This window comes from Equus przewalskii, chromosome 14 (genome assembly GCF_037783145.1).
Source record: "Equus przewalskii isolate Varuska chromosome 14, EquPr2, whole genome shotgun sequence".
Lineage (NCBI taxonomy): Eukaryota > Metazoa > Chordata > Mammalia > Perissodactyla > Equidae > Equus > Equus przewalskii.
In genome coordinates this window covers 35,174,726-35,192,268 of record NC_091844.1, presented here as the reverse complement: position 1 = coordinate 35,192,268, position 17,543 = coordinate 35,174,726, and the positions used below count along the sequence as shown (strand labels likewise).

Here is a 17,543-nt window from a genome sequence, read left to right as displayed (position 1 = left end):
CCCAAAATGTAATCCCACAAGCTCTACGTGTGTCTTAGCCTTTACTGAAGGTTTGAGTCCACGGAGGGCTTTTACGTTACAGAAAGCACACCAAGTAGAGTTGGATGTTAGCTATCCCCATTCTTAAGAATTCTTTATGCCTCCCTGTCCTGGTCCACTGTGTGCTAAGCTCGTTGCTGGACCCTCTTTCACTGCTCAACCCATTGCAGATGCTTATTCATTTCTTACAGAGCACTGAGTTATGTTCGTTGCCTCCTTCCAACCCATCATCATGGCCTCGCTTTGCATTTCATGTGCTTTATCCAGGAAGATTTCAAGTTTTTGTATTTTCATTTCCTCATTTTTTTATGACTTCTATTTTGCCTTTAATTGTCATTTCTTGCTATTGACATAGTACTTCCCTCCAACATTCATCCCTTACCCTCTAATTTTCTGATTCTAAGCTAATATTGGAAGAAACACCGACTAGGTAAATCAGTTCAAATTTTGCCTGTGACAAATAAGTAAACTCCATATTGGTCTCGGGAATTTCACTGCAGGTACTTGGTGATATCTCTAGAGCCTGCTTCCCTCCCTGGCGCTCGGTAGGTTCCATATCTGCAAATCCCCAAAGTGTTTTTCATGAAACAGCAGTTCTGAAGCACGTTTATATATACTACATAAAAAAGGGGTCTATAGAAAAATAAATTTAGGAAATGCCTGGGGAAGCAAAGTTAAAGGGAGTTTCTTCTTGCAGAATGTCTCAGGGCTATGATATGCTGCTGCATTCACTGCATATCCTTAACAGGGGCATAGATACAGCATCCAGATCCCCAATGGGTCCGATCATCCAAAGATCATATCCTAGTTGGCTCATTTATTAAACACATTCTATATCATTGTGGGAGCCAGCCCCTTGATTTGCTAACGTATGAGATATTGTCATAGGATAATAATACCTCCACATACCACTTGGAGAGGCAGAATAGCAGAGGAATAAGAGCCTAGATTCTAGCACCAGACTGCCTGAGTTAGATTCTCAACTCCCCATTTGCCAGCTGTGGAATCTTGGGCAAGTTGCTTAACCTATCTGTGTCATCACATCTGTAAAATGAGGCTGTTAATAGTATCTACCTCAATGGAGTTGTTGAGAGGATTAAATCAATTAACATACGTAACAGGTTAGAACATTGCCCAGCACTGAGTAAATGCTTTGCAAGCGTAAGCTAGATATTTTTTTTAAAAAATGAGGTACAAATGACATTTAACATTATATTAGTTTCAGGAGTGAAACAGTGATTCGATATTTGTATACACTGCAAAATGATCGCCACTATAAGTTTAGTTACCATCCATCACCTTACAAAGTTGCAAATTTTTTTTCTTGTGATGAGAACTTTTAAGATTTACTCTCTTCACTACTTTCAAATATGCAATGCAATATCACTCACTATAATCACTATGTGGAAACAACTGAAGTGTCCATTGATAGATGAATGGATAAAGAAGATGTGACACGTATATACAGTGGAAAACTACTCAGCCATAAAAAAGAATGAAGTCTTGCCCTTTGTGACAATTTGGATGAAGCTTGAGGGTATTATACTAAGTGAAGTAAGTCAGAGAAAGATGAATATGGTGTGATTTCACTTATTTGTGGAGTCTAAAAGACAAAACAAAACTCATAGATACAGAGAAGAGATTGGTGGTTGTCAAGGGGAGGAGGATTGGGGTGGGCCAAGTGAGTGACAAGGGTCAAGAGGTAAGCCATAATTTTATAATGGTTATTGTTCCAAAGCACAAGCCCAACTTCTTAGAAAAAATCATCATGATTGATCATCCCATTTCATTTCCAGTGGAGATGGTGCAAGGTCTCATCCAACCAAACCAGCCATAAGGAAGTGGATCAAGAGAAGTGAGGATTGATTTCAGTTCTTCTCATTTGACCCTCTCCCCGCTTCCAGGCTTAGCTCCCAGCTTTCTGTTTCTTTCCTTTTCCCAGTTCCTTCCCTCTATCTCTCCCCGTCCTCTCACTGCTCTTCTGTGTAATCCCACCTCCATCTTTACTCTAGATCATGCTGGAACAAAGTCCTTCCCAGGAGCCTCATGACAGCCCTGCATCTTCAGTTTTCCTTCTAAGATTCTTCCCAACTTCCTCCCCTTAACTGACCCCTGACTGCACCAGTTCCCGGGCAAACCTTTCCGGGGGAAAAGCTGTCTTTCCTCCTTCTTCAGGCCAATAGGCGGCAGACAGGGGTTGGCATGCACTTAACTTCCCATTGCCACTTCCAGACCCTTTGAACTTTCACTGTCCCTCACAAACTTCCTTCTAGAAGGTCCACATGATCTATGTATAATTCCTCCCCAATTTTATCTATCATTTTCTACACTTGCTATTCATTCATTCATTACATATCTACTACATGCCAGGTGCGTAGATTTCAACAGCAGGTGTGCAGACCTCCTTCCTAGCCCATCGCCTGTTTTCATCCCCGGGACTTCAGCGTCCCAGTGTAAGCTCTGGAAGTGCCTCACTGACTCTGCTCCTTCAGTCATTTCTCTATTTTGGAAATGGGCAGGCCATAATGACTCTCATCAACACTCAAAAATGTTCCAAAGGACTGAAGCAACAACCATCTTCCCTTTCTTCTTCCTCTCTCTCCCAACTACTGCACCTGCACTTCAGTCTCATCTTTACCCTCACCTCGTCTTTACTCTTTCTGTCTTCTTCCTCAGCCTGGACCCAGCGGTCAATGCTTCTCTCTCTTACTTACATGTTCACCTTTACTTCTGCTACTTTACCTTGCACCTAAAGCAAGTTCTTCCGTTTGGTAGGTACAGTCATCCCTCAGTATCTTCAGGGGATTGGTTCTAGGGTCCCCTTGCAGATACCAAAATCCACAGATGCTCAAGTCCCTTATATAAAACGGCATAATATTTGCATATAACCTACACACATCCTCCCTATACTTTAAATCATCTCTAGATTACTTATAATACCTAATACAATGTAAATACTATGCAACTAGTTATACTGTATTGTTCAGGGAAAAATGATAAGAAGAGAAAGTCTGTAGGTGTTCAGTACGCACGCAACTGTTGTAGACCTTTCAATCTAGGGTTGTTTGAATCTGCGGATGCAGAACTTGGCTATGGAGGGCTGGATGTACTCAGTAAGTATTTGTTTAATTGAACTGAATTGAGTGGAGTTGGAAAAAGAAATCTAATAATAGACACAGCAAGTGGAATACCAATTATAAAACACAGCATCTAACAGTCCTTCTTTGTTGTGTTACACAGCCTATGCCTAGAGTACTTTATTTTGCCCATTTTTTAGTTCCACATTTTAAGAGATGGATTGATCAATTCTGGAGTGAGTAGAAGTCTATTTTAAATACTTCGTATTAGTTTCACTTTCCTTCTCTCTCTCTCTCTCTACTCTCTCTCCTACAAATAAGAACCAGAAACTTCTTTATGCTGTTTTTTTTTCACTTAACACTGCATCAAAGCATTTTACTAAGTCATTAGATATTCTTTGACAGTATGATTTTAACGATCACATGGAGTTCTAGCATAGAGCTATACACAAAATTATTTTGCCAATTTCCATAAAAAAATCATACAGATTATTTCTAATTTTTCAGTGAACACACTTATGCAAAATGTGGGATGAGAGGTTCTAACCATTTGATCATTTATATAGAATATCATATACAAACACTAGGTGAGAGAGTATGAATATTTTTATGGTTATTGATCCATATGGAAAAATACTCTCCAGAACTCCAAGAAGCAGCATGTAAGAATGACTGTTTCACCACGTCTTTGTCAACACTGGTTATTGTCTTTTTTTTAATTGTTAATTTGATTTACCCAAAGCAGCATATCTCATAGGATATTTTTAAAGTAACACCTTTGTTGAGATAAAATTCATGAGCCAAAAAGTTCACTCTTTTAAACTATAATTAAGGAGTTTTTAGTATATTCACAGAGTTGTACAACCATCACCCCTGTATAATTTCATCACCTCCTAAAATAAATTCTGTACACATTGAGTCACTTCTCATATCCTTTTCTTTCTAGCCCCTGGCAACCACTAAACTACATTCTATCTCCACAGATTTTCCCATTTGGGAAATTTCGTATAAGCAGAATCATACAATATTTATCCTTTGGTGTCTGGCTTCTTTCACTTAGTATACTTTCAAGGCTCATTCATGCTGTTGTGTGTATCAGTACTTCATTTATTTTTATATGGCTGTGTAATATTTCATTGTATGGACATACCACATTTTATTGTCTGTTCATCGTTGGGTTGGCATTTGAGTTGTTTGCGTTTTTGGTTATTATGAATAATGCTACTATGAACATTTTGTGCAAGATTTTATGTGGGCATATGTTTTCAACGATCTTGCATATATACTCAAGAGTGGAATTGCCAGGTCATATGCTAACTCTATGTTTAACTCTTTGAGAAACTGCCAAAGTGTTTCCCAAAGTGAATGCACCATTTTACATTCTCACCAACGATGTTCCAATTTATCTACATCCTCATCAATACTTGTTATTGTGTTTCTTTATATGATATTATATTTTTTACTTTATAGCCATCCTAGTGGATGTGAACTGGTATCTCATTGTGATTTTTATTTGCATTTCCCTAATGAAACATGTTGAACATGTGTTTATTGGCCATTTGTATATATTCTTTGAGAAAGATATATTCAAATTCTCGGCCATTTTTAAATGGGTTATTTATTTTTACTGTTGAGTCGTATAAATCCTTTAAAAATTCTTGATACAAATCTGATCAGACATCTGAGTTGTAAATATTTTTTCCCATTCTGTAGATCGTCTTGTCACTTTATGATAATGTCCTTTAAAGCACAAAAATGTTAAGCTTTGATGAAGTCCAGTTTATCTGTGTTTTTCTCTTGTGTGCCTGTGCTTTTGCTGTCATATGTAAAAAATTATTTCCTGGGGCCGACTCCATGGTGTAGCGGTTAAGTTTGCAGGTTCGGCTTCTCGGCGGCCCAGGGTTTGCCAGTTCGGATCCCGGGTGCGGACATAGCACGGCTTGGCAAAAGCCATGCAGTAGTAGGCATCCCACGTACAAAGTAGAGGAAAATGGGCACAGATGTTAGCTCAGGGCCAGTCTTCCTCAGCAAAAAAGAGGAAGATTGGCAGTAGTTAGTGCAGGGCTAATCTTCTTCAAAAAAAACTAAATTAAAAAAATACAAATAAAAAATTATTTCCTAATCCAAGGTCATGAAATTGTATGTCTTTGTTTTCTTCTAAGAGTCTTACAGTTTTATGTCTTACATTTGGGTCTGTGAATTATTTTTTAGGAAACTTTTTTAAGTTCTCATCGAAATATGGTATACATACAGAAAACGCACACAAGTATTCAAGTTGCTAAATTTTCACAAACTAAACATTCCTATGTAACTAGCACCCAAATCAAGAAACATAACATCGCCAGTACCCCAGAATTTTCTCTTCTCATGGTCACTGCCCCCACCCCCACGCACACATACTTTTCAAGGGTACCCTGCCTTCTAAAAGCATAGCTTAACCTTCCATATTTTTGCACTCTATATGAATGCAATCATGCTGTATATTCTCATTACTGCCAATTTTCTTTAGCTTGACTTTATGTTTATGGGATTTATCCACATTGTTGTATCTAGTCATGAGTTATTCATTTTCTTTGCAGTATAGTATACAATTTTGTGATTACACCACAAATTAATTCATCCATTCTACTGTAGATGGACATTTGGATAGTTCCCAATTCGGGGCTATTATGAATAAGGACATTCTAGTTCATGTCTTTTGGTGAATGTAGTATACATTTCTGCTGTGTGTATACATAGGAGTTGAACTTCTGGGTCGTAAGGTATGGTCTATTCAGCTTTAGTAGATGCTGTTAGTGAACAGTTTTCAAACGAGGTTGTACCAGTTGATTTTTTTCTTTTAAAGATTGGCATCTGAGCTAACTACAGTTGCCAATCTTTTTTTTCTTCTTCTTCTCCCCAAAGCCCCACAGTACATAGTTGTATATTCTAATTGTGAGTGTCTCTGGTTGTGCTATGTGGGACTCCGCCTCAGCATGGCCTGATGAGCGGTACCAGGTCGGTGCCCAGGATCCGAACCTGTGAAACCCTGGGCCGCCCGAAGCCGAGCGTGTGATCTTAACCACTTGGCCCCTGGGCCGGCCCCCTTGTTGTTATTTTATGACTATCAGGGTGAGAGATGGCGACAGCTAAGTTAGCGTTGTAGCAGTGCAGATGGGGAGAAGAGGGTCACAGCGCAGGCAGAGTCAATGGGATTCACTGATGGGAGTGTGAGAAAAGAGAGAAATAATTACTCATAGGTCTTTGATCTGAGTAACTGTGTGACTGGTGGTGCCATTTACTGAAACGGAGAAGGAGAAGGGAAGTAAATTTGTTGAAATAGGAATTAATATTTCTTTTTTAGACATGTTAAGGGTTAAATATCTGTTGGATACTAAGTGTGACTGTTTAAGGGAAATCACAGGAGGACCAGGCTAGACATGTACATTTGAGAATCATCAAGATATAGACTGGTATTCAAAGCAGTGAAATTGGATGAGGTCACTCAAAAAGAGAGTGTAGATGGGAAAAAAGAACAACATTTAGTGATGAGGAAGAGAGAAAAAGGAAATTGAAAAACACCAGTCAGTTTAGCATGGTGGGAAAAACGCCAAGTGAGTGGGAATTTCATAAAGATCAAGTAAATAATTGCGAAGAGTCGAGTGTAAACTATAGAACGAACTTGATAAAACTTACTAACAAATAGTTAATAGGCTACAACTACAAATATGCAATTATAACTATAGTTTATACCAGGTTGGTTCTGTTATTAACTCCCTTTCCTGCTAACCAGGCTATTAATGAAGCATAGGGATCAGAGATCCAGGGCTATTCCCCTTCTTTTTTCCCTTATCTGCTTTGCCCAATCCTTTTCAATCCAAGTGAGTTTTACAGTCCAAGTGGGTTCACAGGCAAGGAGTCACTTCTACTAGAACTGATGTAATACTTATATAGAGCTCTCCATCCATCCAAGAGCAACCGCTCCCTGTTTGGTCTCTAAAAAAAGAGATGCTGACTTCATCATTTCAAATGTTCTAGCCATCTCCTTCTCTTGTGTTTCTGCTTTGAAACTGAATATAAAGCTTTCAGGGATAACTTGCCACTTGGATTATGATAACTCGGTACATATACACTAATCAGGAGTTGACTTAAGGTTTATCTATATATTGTATTAACTTCAGGAAAATTCCTTTTTGAATGCTTTTTCTTTATATCTTTTAGACAATAACAATGTAGAAAAATCAAAAAGACACACTGGATGGGTGATTCAGGGAAACGGAGACACAACTACAATGAAATGAAATTTATTCCAACAATTTCCCCCATAATCTTTTTTTAATTCAGTGCTTTTTAGTATAATCACATGTACAACCATCATCACTATCTAATTTCAGAACACTTCAGCACCGCAGAAAGAAGCCCTGTAGACATTAGCAGTCACTCTCCCATTTTGTGGGCTGTCCCCTCACTTTCTTGATGGTATCCTTTGAAAGGCAAAAGTTTTCCATTTTGATGAAGTCCAGTTTACCTGTGTTTTTCTCTTGTTGCTTGCTATTTTGCTGTTATATCTAAGAGACCATTGGTTAATCCAAGCTCATGAGGACTTAAGCCTATATTTTCTTTTAAGAGTTTTACAGTTTTAGCTCTTACATTTAGGACTCATAAATTTTTGTTGAAACTGAACATTTTAACTAACATCATGTGGCAACTCTGGAAATGAGATTCCATCACCCAAAGGTTTGTTGTCACTGCAGTCTGTTGTTAATGTTTGTTTAGAGACTTTGATGAACAAATCCTGTAACGTCTGTATTCTGCATGAGCAGCCACGTTCGCATAGTGGTCAACTAATGATTGGACAAAGATTTTTCAAATGCCTTGAAAGAATAAGTCCCCCAGCCATTGTCATGGGGACATGTGCATGTTGAGGCACGTCTTCAGCACTTGGGCAGTTAACAACTCTGCCTTAGCCTTACTCCCTGCTTGTGCAGGGCCTCAAGGTCAGCCAGAGATGAAAGATCGGGACCTTTTCAGGCCGTTCCTGGGCATGCGCCTTCTCATGCACGTGACCCTCTAGATTCCCAGGAACATACTGGAGCTTTTCAAAGCCCTCTATGGACATCTCATCCTCCCGTTCTTTTTTTTAAGATTTTCAGCTTTAAGTTTTTCAAATTGTTTTCTCTAATTGTTATTGCTGTCCCAGGAAGTTGTTGTGTTAAACTATTACTGCTGATAATTTTTGACAAATGTCCCAGGACAAAGCCTGTTCACACTGAGCTGGTTCTGACAGATTTTTAAGGCTACTGTGATCCTGGGGTGGAGTTCTGGAAACGTTGCTTTTGACAATTTTTTTTACATATGCTCTTAAATTTTTATAGTCAATACCATCAGTCTTTTCCAGAATGATTTAATAAACAAAAATTCTTTTACATCTCAAATTCAGATATTTACCATTCTCTTGCATTCAATTTTTAATCAAATTCTTGCTTATTTTGTAGTATTTTTTCAAATAGTTAATCAACTTTCTGAGAGTCCTTTTGAGAAAAAAAATTTCCTTTCCCTACTTATTCAAAATGCCACCTTTCTTAAATATAGTTTTTGGACTCTTTATTTCCTTCCAGAGATCTTTTTGTCAATTTGTGAACTGGTTTAAAAACCATTTTATTATGGTAAAATTAAAATATTTTCACATTGTGCAATGCAAATGCTCCCCTCCATTACTTTCTGTTTTTCAAAATTTCTTTGAGGATTTTATCCATCTTTGATTCCATTCCAGATAAACTTTAGACTCTTTTGTCAAATCTCACCTCCAGAATAACATGAGAATCATAATCTGTCCTCTTTTTGTAATTACATTCAACTTACATGTTAATTTAAAGAAACTGAAATTTTGTAACATTTAGTCAGCAAGTATATAGCTATACCAATATCATTCTATCTATTCACTTTCCTTTTATGACACTCGGTGAAGTTTTATGGGTTTTTTCCCAAATAGATCCGAGTTACCCTGTAATTTATTCCTAGTTAGTTTATATTTTATTGCTATTATTGTAACCATAATCTTTTTGCTCTATATTTTCTAAGAATTTTTCTATTATAAATGCACTTTATAATATTTTGTATATTTTGCACTTGCTAATTTGTTCCTGGTAGACATTTCTGTAATGCACAAATAATGATGTCTTTTATGCTCCTTTCCAATAAGGACACTCATTCTTTATCACCAATTTCATTTGTCCGAATTTCCAGAACAAGTGTGAGCTATCGATGGTGATGTCAAGCCTGCTTCCTTGTTCCTGACTTTTTTAGTAAGAATGCTTTCCTCATTTTACCCTCACAAGTGGTATTGCCTCTTGGTTTCTGTTCGATTTTCCATATTAAATGAATAAAAATTCCCTTTATTCTTAGGAATTTCTGATACTGGAGAATCACTAATGAATGTTCAATTTTAGCTTTTCAAAACCTGTAGGAATTGTCATATTATATTTTTTCTTCTTTGACCTATTATGTTAGTAGATTGCCTGTATTAAAACGTTTTTAATTTGTTTAACAAACTCTATTTATTCATGGTGAATCATTCTTTAATACACTCCTAGATTTGATTTACTAGTGTTTTATTAAGAATCATTACTTCTTGCTGTTCATGGGTGAGATTGATTTGTGGCTTTTTTCAATGCCATTTTTGTCAGGTTTTGATATCAGGAATATGCCTGCCTTGGAAAATCGATTATAATGGTTTTCTTCCTTTTCTTTAGAACGGTTTTTATATAATGGGAATTTTCATTAAAACTGAGAAAAGTCACTTGCAATAATCATCTGGGCTGAAGTCTTTTTCAAAAGCATTTTTAATTTATTTCTTATTTATTGCTCCATTTTGGTTTACAGCTCTTCTTGAGTCAATTTTAGTTATTTGTATTTTCCGGGAATCAGAGGAATCATAAGATGGTCTCACTCCAGGAATAATAACAACAACTTACCCATAAAATTCCCCTTTCTGATGGACTCCAAAACAACATGAATCAATGGAACTCATAAAATATAGATTTAATCACTTGAATTCTATGTTGATTAGGATGACAGATTGCTGTGTGACTGTGCAATTTCCACTGTCTCTGAGTCTACGTTTCAAGGCTCTCCCTGGTGGCTCAGTGAAGAATATCTAACAAAAATGATTCTAGAGCACTTCGTAAATGCACTGAGCTAAACAACTACCTCATACTAAATAATGCATGGGCACCAAATGTACAGGACATTTTCTTATCCAGAAGAAATTACTAACCTGACAAACCAGCAAATATAGGTATGAACTATGAGGTAAGGAAAGCAAAACACAGACAGTGAACACTTGCCCTGGTTTAGCTCACACCCTTGCTCAAGTCCCAACCTTCCTAGAGATTCACTCAAATGAAATATTAAAGGTTCTATTGAATTTCCGACAAGTACAAATTCTCCATGCCCAAGTATGGCTCTAGGCAACAGGGAAACAAATAACAACAATAAACTGTGTTTTCCCACATAGCCTAGAATGTTCTTTAGAGAGGGGCAGAAAAAAACCTCTCTCTGTTGCTTGAGTTGGCCAGGAAGTCACTTCAAGTTTCAGACACTCACTCATGTGAGCAGCATGCTTTGCTCAAACCCTTGTCCTTTCTCTCTACTTTTCAACTTCAGCTTTTAGAAGGTCCAGGCTCTTTAGTCTCTGTTTCAGTCAAGATATCAAACTCTCTTGTCTGTCTCCGCTCTTTTTGAATAAATGTGGAGGACAAATATGAGGTTGTGGACACTCAAGCGAACGAGGAGTGGAGATACTGAGATTCCAGCCTTGGGTCCCCAGTAACCAGCTGGGACGTGTGCTTTACACACCATGAGCCTCAGTTGCCACATTTTTAAAATTGAAGGGGTTGTTCCTTACCAGGTAAATTTTGAAGTCCTTCCCAGGTGTGTAATCTTTGATGCAAGAAAGAAAGTGCTGCTCCAGTTTCGCAGGGGGGAGTCTACCAGGCACAGAGGCCACCATCTGGAGCACCGGTCCAAGGTCCTGAGGGAAGCCACCCTCCAAGTGTGATTATTCAACAGCCTTGACTTCGCCTGACCCTTCTCTTTGGGTTAAATCAACTCTAAAAGTCATCCACCTGAGTTTACCAACGAGCACAAACTTGTAAGTTTTGCATTTAAGTATTCAGGTAAACTGCCTGGAAGCATTTCTTCCTCTTTAGGAGGCTTGTTTGCTCTGAAAAGCCCAAGGGTTAACAAAAGGTGAGTGCATGTTTGACAGATATAGGCGGGCTCCTGAGGGCACAGGTGGAAGATAGGGAGGATGGGAGAGAAAACAATGCCTGCTTCTCACCCCCACCCACTCCGTGTGACCCAGGATGGAGTTCATTTTGGGGGAAGGGAGCCTTTGCCAAACCTCTCTGTCTGTAGTCAGAGAGTAAAAGACAAGCAGGTGTGCTCTCTCCAGCCTCCAGGGCAGCAAAAGGAGAGGGCTCTCAGAAGCAGGCTTCTCCAGAATGCCCTCCAGAACCACGCTAGGCCAAGAACCAGGAGTTTCCAAAATATTTTTTTCTGCAGTTGCAATCAATTATCTCTTTCGATGGGAACTCAACAGTTAAAAACTCCCAATTGGACAAGAAGGGAGACTATTTGGGAGGTAACATTCATGTATTCACTCATTCCTTCAAGTGTTTATTGAAGGCCTACTGTATACCAGGCACTGTTCTAGGTACTGGGAACACAGAGGCAAGCAAGACAGACAATGTTTCCATCACGATAGTCCCTAAATTACGATAAACAAACAAAAGTGACTTCAGATCCTCTTATATGCTACACTGGAAGTAAAATCAAAAGATAATATGGTAGAGAGTAGAGTGCAGTCAGAAGGGAGACAAATTAAGTGGAGTGATAGCTCAGAGAAGGCTTCTTTTCATAAGAACAGCTACAATTTTTGGAACACTCATTATATGCCAATCAGGTCACATTTGTTATTTCATTTCATGTTTGCAACAGCCTCATGAAGTAAGGACTGTGGTCTCCATTTACAGATCAAAAGTTGAGGTCCAAGGTCCACAGCTAGCAGGCAGCAGAGCCAGGATTCCAACCCAGAAGTGTCTAATTCCAAATCCCCGTGCTCCTGACTCCCGCATTAACCCGCCCTATGGAAGGAAGCTGCCTGTTGCACCAGAGCAGCGGTCCTCAGCCTGCCTGCAAGTGAGAATCACCTGGGGGTGGGAGTGGGAGCTAGAAGATGCTGATGTGTGGACCAAAACCCAAGCAATTCTTATTCATTGGTCTGGAAAACAGTCTGGACATTTCGCTATCTAAAGGCTGCCCAGGGGAGCTAAATTGAGAACCTAGAGGAAGTTCCTGAGGGTGGAGGATCAGCCTATGTGATGGTACAGCCTGGGGCACCAGCCAGTCCATCATATTACTCCAAGAAAGTACTCCATCTTCTATTTCTGCTCTTCTCTCAGGCCTGCCAGGTATCGGCGCAAGGCTACGGGGCTGGGTGGCCATATTACCCATCAATTAGCTGCTGAACACTCTCTATTAGTTAGGCAAGGATGCTCATCCCCACTGTATAGCCAAGAATATCCAGGTCCACGTGGTTTTCCCAAGGTCCTACTGCTCCACTGTACATAGCACAACTGGGCTGTAAATCCAGACCTATCTTCGCCTGCTCTTAACCACTAGCCTCACCTCCTCCCCTTTAGTTCAGTAGCCTGGTTTAAACTCAAAGTTTATGAAGATCTAAAGAAAAGACAGTTGGAATACAACCTGAATCACTTGCAATAAGGTGCCCACAAAACAAGTCCCTTGGCACGCCTGTAACCGCTCTGCTTACCTTTTCCCAGAGGGGAATCAGCCTTTCACTTTCCCCCAAAAGCTGCCTGCTGTACCACGGGATTTCTCTGTATGCCTACAGATTTGTAAGACACCGTTTTCCTCCAACTTTTATCTCAAAAACCACCTCTCCTTCCAAACCCACATTTGCCTGTAGAGAATAACCGCTTCGAACCTGTAATTCTCTGTGACTCCCCCTCATTCAGATGACAAATAAATATTAACGTTACAGAAGATGAAGCTCTGAGCTCCCATTGCATGTGACGTGGCATTTTGCAGTTTATGAAGTGTTTTTCATCATTGTTCCATCTGATGTCTCCAAAACACTAGGAGTAAGCAGAGCTGAGGTTATGATCCGTGTTTTACAGAGAAGGGAACGGAGGTTCATAAAGGCCAAGTAATTGATGGAGTCAAGTTCCAGCCCAAGTTTTCTATCCCAAGACCAGCTACCTGTTCCCTATGTAAAAAAGCATGAGCACCACTTTAGCGGAGGGGTTCAGGTTCTGCTAATTAGAACAAAAACCAAAAATTTCAGCGGCACTTGACAGTTTTCAAAGTACTTCCACCATCATTACTTCACTTTATTCTCATGGAAATACTGGGAGCCAGGCTGAAGGATTGTCTGCATTTTATAACAAGGGCCCTAAGGCCTGGGGTGGTAAAGTCATTTGTCCACAGGTCACCCTCTGAGGAAGTCACAGAGACGGGATTTGGTCTTCTGTCTACAGCCCCTCTGCTACTCCTTCTAAACTAAAGATTCACAATGCAAATTATTTAAGGTAGTTTCTACCCCTATGCTCATATACTATTTAACTAAAGCAATAAAAAGAGACAAGTTTGAATTTCTTGCCCTACACATAAAGTAAATAGGTTACTGTGGTAGCTTATATCATTGCCCAGCAAATAAACACTTCCTCCTATCTCCTCTACCTCCATTCCCCACTCTGTGACTGATTTGACCTCATGATGGGTGGAGTTACATCCATGCAATTTTGGGCTTGGCGATGTTGTTTCCTTGGCCAATGGGATGTTAATAGGTGCAACCCCAAGCACAGACATGAAATATGCTTACAGAGTTGGACTGCTCTTGGTGTGCCTTGGCCAACCACTGGACCAAAGCAGATTAGAAGCATGTGGAACAGACCTAGACCCAATCAGGAGCTTGACACCAAGCCCAGCTAAAGCAAGCATAAATCAGATCAATGCAAGCTCATCCACAGATGCATAAAGGAGAATAAATGCTAATTGTTGGGTGTCTGTGACTCATGTGGTTACCTTGACTAAATAGTTCTTTCTACTGAAGGCTATTTAATTATAGGGCTGGAAACATGGTAAATATTGATAGATTTAAAATAGTCTTTACCATGACAGAGCCCATGAACAATCATCATGATTTCTGGGTCTTCCTCAGTCTGTGCAACTTCTAAAAGAGAAAAGATTCTCTTTCCACAGGGAGCAGCATTGCACGCGCTTTGAACCTTACCGGCCACAGCATCAAGCCTGATTACTCCTTCAGAGAAACAAGAATCAGGAAAAAATACCCCAACTTCAAATTCACCCCAATCTGAGGGGCAAACTCCCCTTGGCTTTAAGGGAAACCAGATGGGATTCGGGGGTGCGGGCAGGTTGTTCAACATGTAATATGGTGTAATATGGTTCTGTGAGTCTTGGCCCCCCCTTTTTCTAGGTCCTTCACGTTTAAGAATTATTGAGTAATCCTTCATTACGAGGCTGTCTAAAGTTGAAAAAAATTTTCTAGGATTCCAAATCCCACAGAGAAAGACCCAAGCCACATGGCCTTTGTCCACATGAGGAGGAGAGGATTGCTGTGGCTTACACGGGAGTTCCCAACCAAGCCCAGTCATTCAAGCTTCACCTGATTGGCCCCTAGGACTTGGCCCTCTGTCATTTTCCAAAGGTAGAAAAACCCAGACAAGAATACAGTCAGAAACACAGGCTACTTTGCAGCCTCAAGTTGGAATTATCCAAGAAGGGAGTTGACCCAATAACACCATGAAGGCTCTCCCCTCCTGTTTTCCAAAACACTGAAGAGAGGCAGAGAGCTGAGTGTTCTCCTGGAAGCCTAAACCTATGGCTTGGATGAGGAGGTACACGCTCTATACAAAAAAGGGACAATTTAAATTGAGTTGGGGATTATTAAATTAATTGCCTAAGTATAATTATAGTAAACCCTATAATTAATTGCATTAAGCTGCATAGCACAATGAAAATTTACTAGAGGATAGCAGGCGTTTAAGTCACTCTCTGTCAGGTGATGAAATGGAAACCCCAATGCCCTGGGAGGCAACATGAAAAGAAAGATCAGTGAGAGAGGGATATCTTTTGTTTTCTTGGTTATGTCCCCAAATATTGACAGCTCAGTTAGGACTTCACAGAGCTCTTGCCTCCCTTTCCTAATAATAGTAACCACTAAATATATACTGAGCCCTTCTGTGTCAGACAGTACTAAGAGCTCTATGTGTGTTGTATCACTAATTTCCCATGACAAAACTGTGAGATGGTGTTATTATTATTGTTGTTGTTATCCCATTTTACAGAAAAGAAAACTGAGGTCTACAGAGATTAAGTAATTTCTCTCTGGTCAGACAATAACTAAAATAGTCTGAGTCCAAATTGTGCCTTCCATTCGTGGCTTTACCCCACACACTGGAGTCTGCAGCTAGGAAGGAGGGGTGAAAGGCTGAAAAAGCCAAGAGAAAGCAGATAGGTGGACTCTGGGAATTGAGGACTGTCCTCTGTGTCCTCTTTGACTGACAAAAATGCCCACCAGTTCCTGGAGAGGAAAGGGAAAATAACAGTTGTTAGGTAGCCTCTGTGCACTGGGCACTTTCTTATAGGTTATCCCAACTCATTCTCATTTCAACCCAGTGAAGTAGGTATAATTAACCTCATTTTACAGATGAAGGAGTGAAGGCACAAGGACGTTAAATGCCTAGTCCAGGTGACATGGAGGGAAAGGGCAGGGCTGGAGTTTGAAGTCTGTTCTCTCTGTGTCCTTGTCCTTCTCCTACAGCAGTGGGAGTCTAGTAGGAAATCAACATAGATACCAATGGTTACCACACACTGAGTAGGCTATTAAGAGGGGAAAGGTTCTAACAAAGGGAAAAATGTTCATTATGCCTAAGGCTTTTGTGTCAAAAACCCTGCCTTATCCCTTACCTTGAACCAACACTATGTAAGTCTCTGAGAGAACCAATGTCCGTTTGTCTCTGCATGCACCATCCGTGTCCAGGCACTGAGGGAGGCATTGGGGGGCAATGGGCTGCAGCCGCTGCCTTGAAGGAAGCCCTCTCCTGTGTGCGGTGGGAAGAGGACCAGTAGGCTCACATACAATGAACCTGGGAAGCACCAGGCCTGGGGCAGGAGCGGTTCACAATGCTGTGGGGACACAGAGGAGGGAGGGTCTCTGGCCAGGAGGGGCTTCCCCTGGCAGGTGAGAGAGCTGCCTTTGGAGCTGATTTTTGAAAAACTGCTCCAGCTCTAATATATGTGCTGCAAGAATGATCCACAGGGCACAGAAAGGGGAGGACTGTATTCCCAAAAGTGGTAAAGGTATCGGGAAGGTACCCAGGCAGGGGGAAAAAACGTCAATGGGAAATCACGATTAGGGATGTGGAACCTGCAAGTGAAAAGCAGCAGCTGACATTTTTAAACTAGGGAATGGCATGACTGGATGTGTGTCTAGAGAGCTCTTCTGGCTGTAGCAGTGTGTCTGATTGGAAGAAGGAAGCCAGGGAGGCAGGGACAAGCCCAGGTGGAGGATAATGAGGGGCCTGCCTGACCTAGGCCAGGCCTTGTGGAAAGAACCAGTCGCTCCAGCTGCGTTTCTTCACCTGGCTGCGCGTCCAGATCCCTCAGAGCTTCATCAAAACATGGATGTGTGGCCCCGCCCTAGACGTACTGAATCACAGTCTCCAGGGAGGGGCCCAGCAAGTTTGTTTCAGAAGCACTCAGGTGACTGTGACATTTCTCATGATAGTAAAGAGGACGAATCTACAAGACACAGTGGAGTAGATCAGTATGCAAGAAGGGCTGGGGGCAAAGGAGGAGGAGAAGACAAAAATGATGTTAAGGTTTCTGACCGGGCCTCCTGAGGGAACAGCTGGGATGTTTGGTGAACCAGCACTCACTACAGGAGGAAAAAGGACAAATCCGGCAGTGGATGGGAAATTCACCACTTCCTGGACATCCAGTGACATGCACGCTCAGTAGACAGAGAGAAGTGAGGGTCGGTCAGAGCTAGAAACAAAAATCTGCTTGAAACCATGGACTAGGGGGTATTGGAAAAGATTGCCCAGCAGAGTGTGTTGAGCCAGACCTGGGAGGTAACCCAAGATTTACCAGGTAACAAAAGAGGAAAAAGAGTGATGAGAGAAGCTGGGGAGGATCTAGCCAGGGGAATGTGGGAGAAATCAACGGGGAGAAGGCTCCAGAAGGGTAGGCTCCATAGAGTCTAGAATGTCACAGAGGTCAAGGGTCAGGACCAAGCAGAGGCTTTGGAGTTGTCTGTGAGGAAGCATGAGTGGAGCAGCTGTGTGTCAAAGCCAGCTGCCCTGGTTACAGAGCGCACGGGGAGGTGAAGGAGAGGAGGAA

The 17,543-nt window shown here is 40.8% G+C and overlaps 1 long non-coding RNA gene across 1 annotated transcript in view; it reads right to left on the bottom strand.

The window, feature by feature from the left end:
- LOC139075750 (uncharacterized) overlaps positions 1-11,099 on the bottom strand; it is a 68,834-nt gene extending 57,735 nt beyond the window's left edge. Inside the window, exon 1 of the long non-coding RNA XR_011526505.1 lies at positions 11,002-11,099. This is a non-coding gene — a long non-coding RNA (uncharacterized lncRNA). The remainder of the gene's footprint in view (positions 1-11,001) is intronic.
- Positions 11,100-17,543: the final 6,444 nt, after the last annotated feature.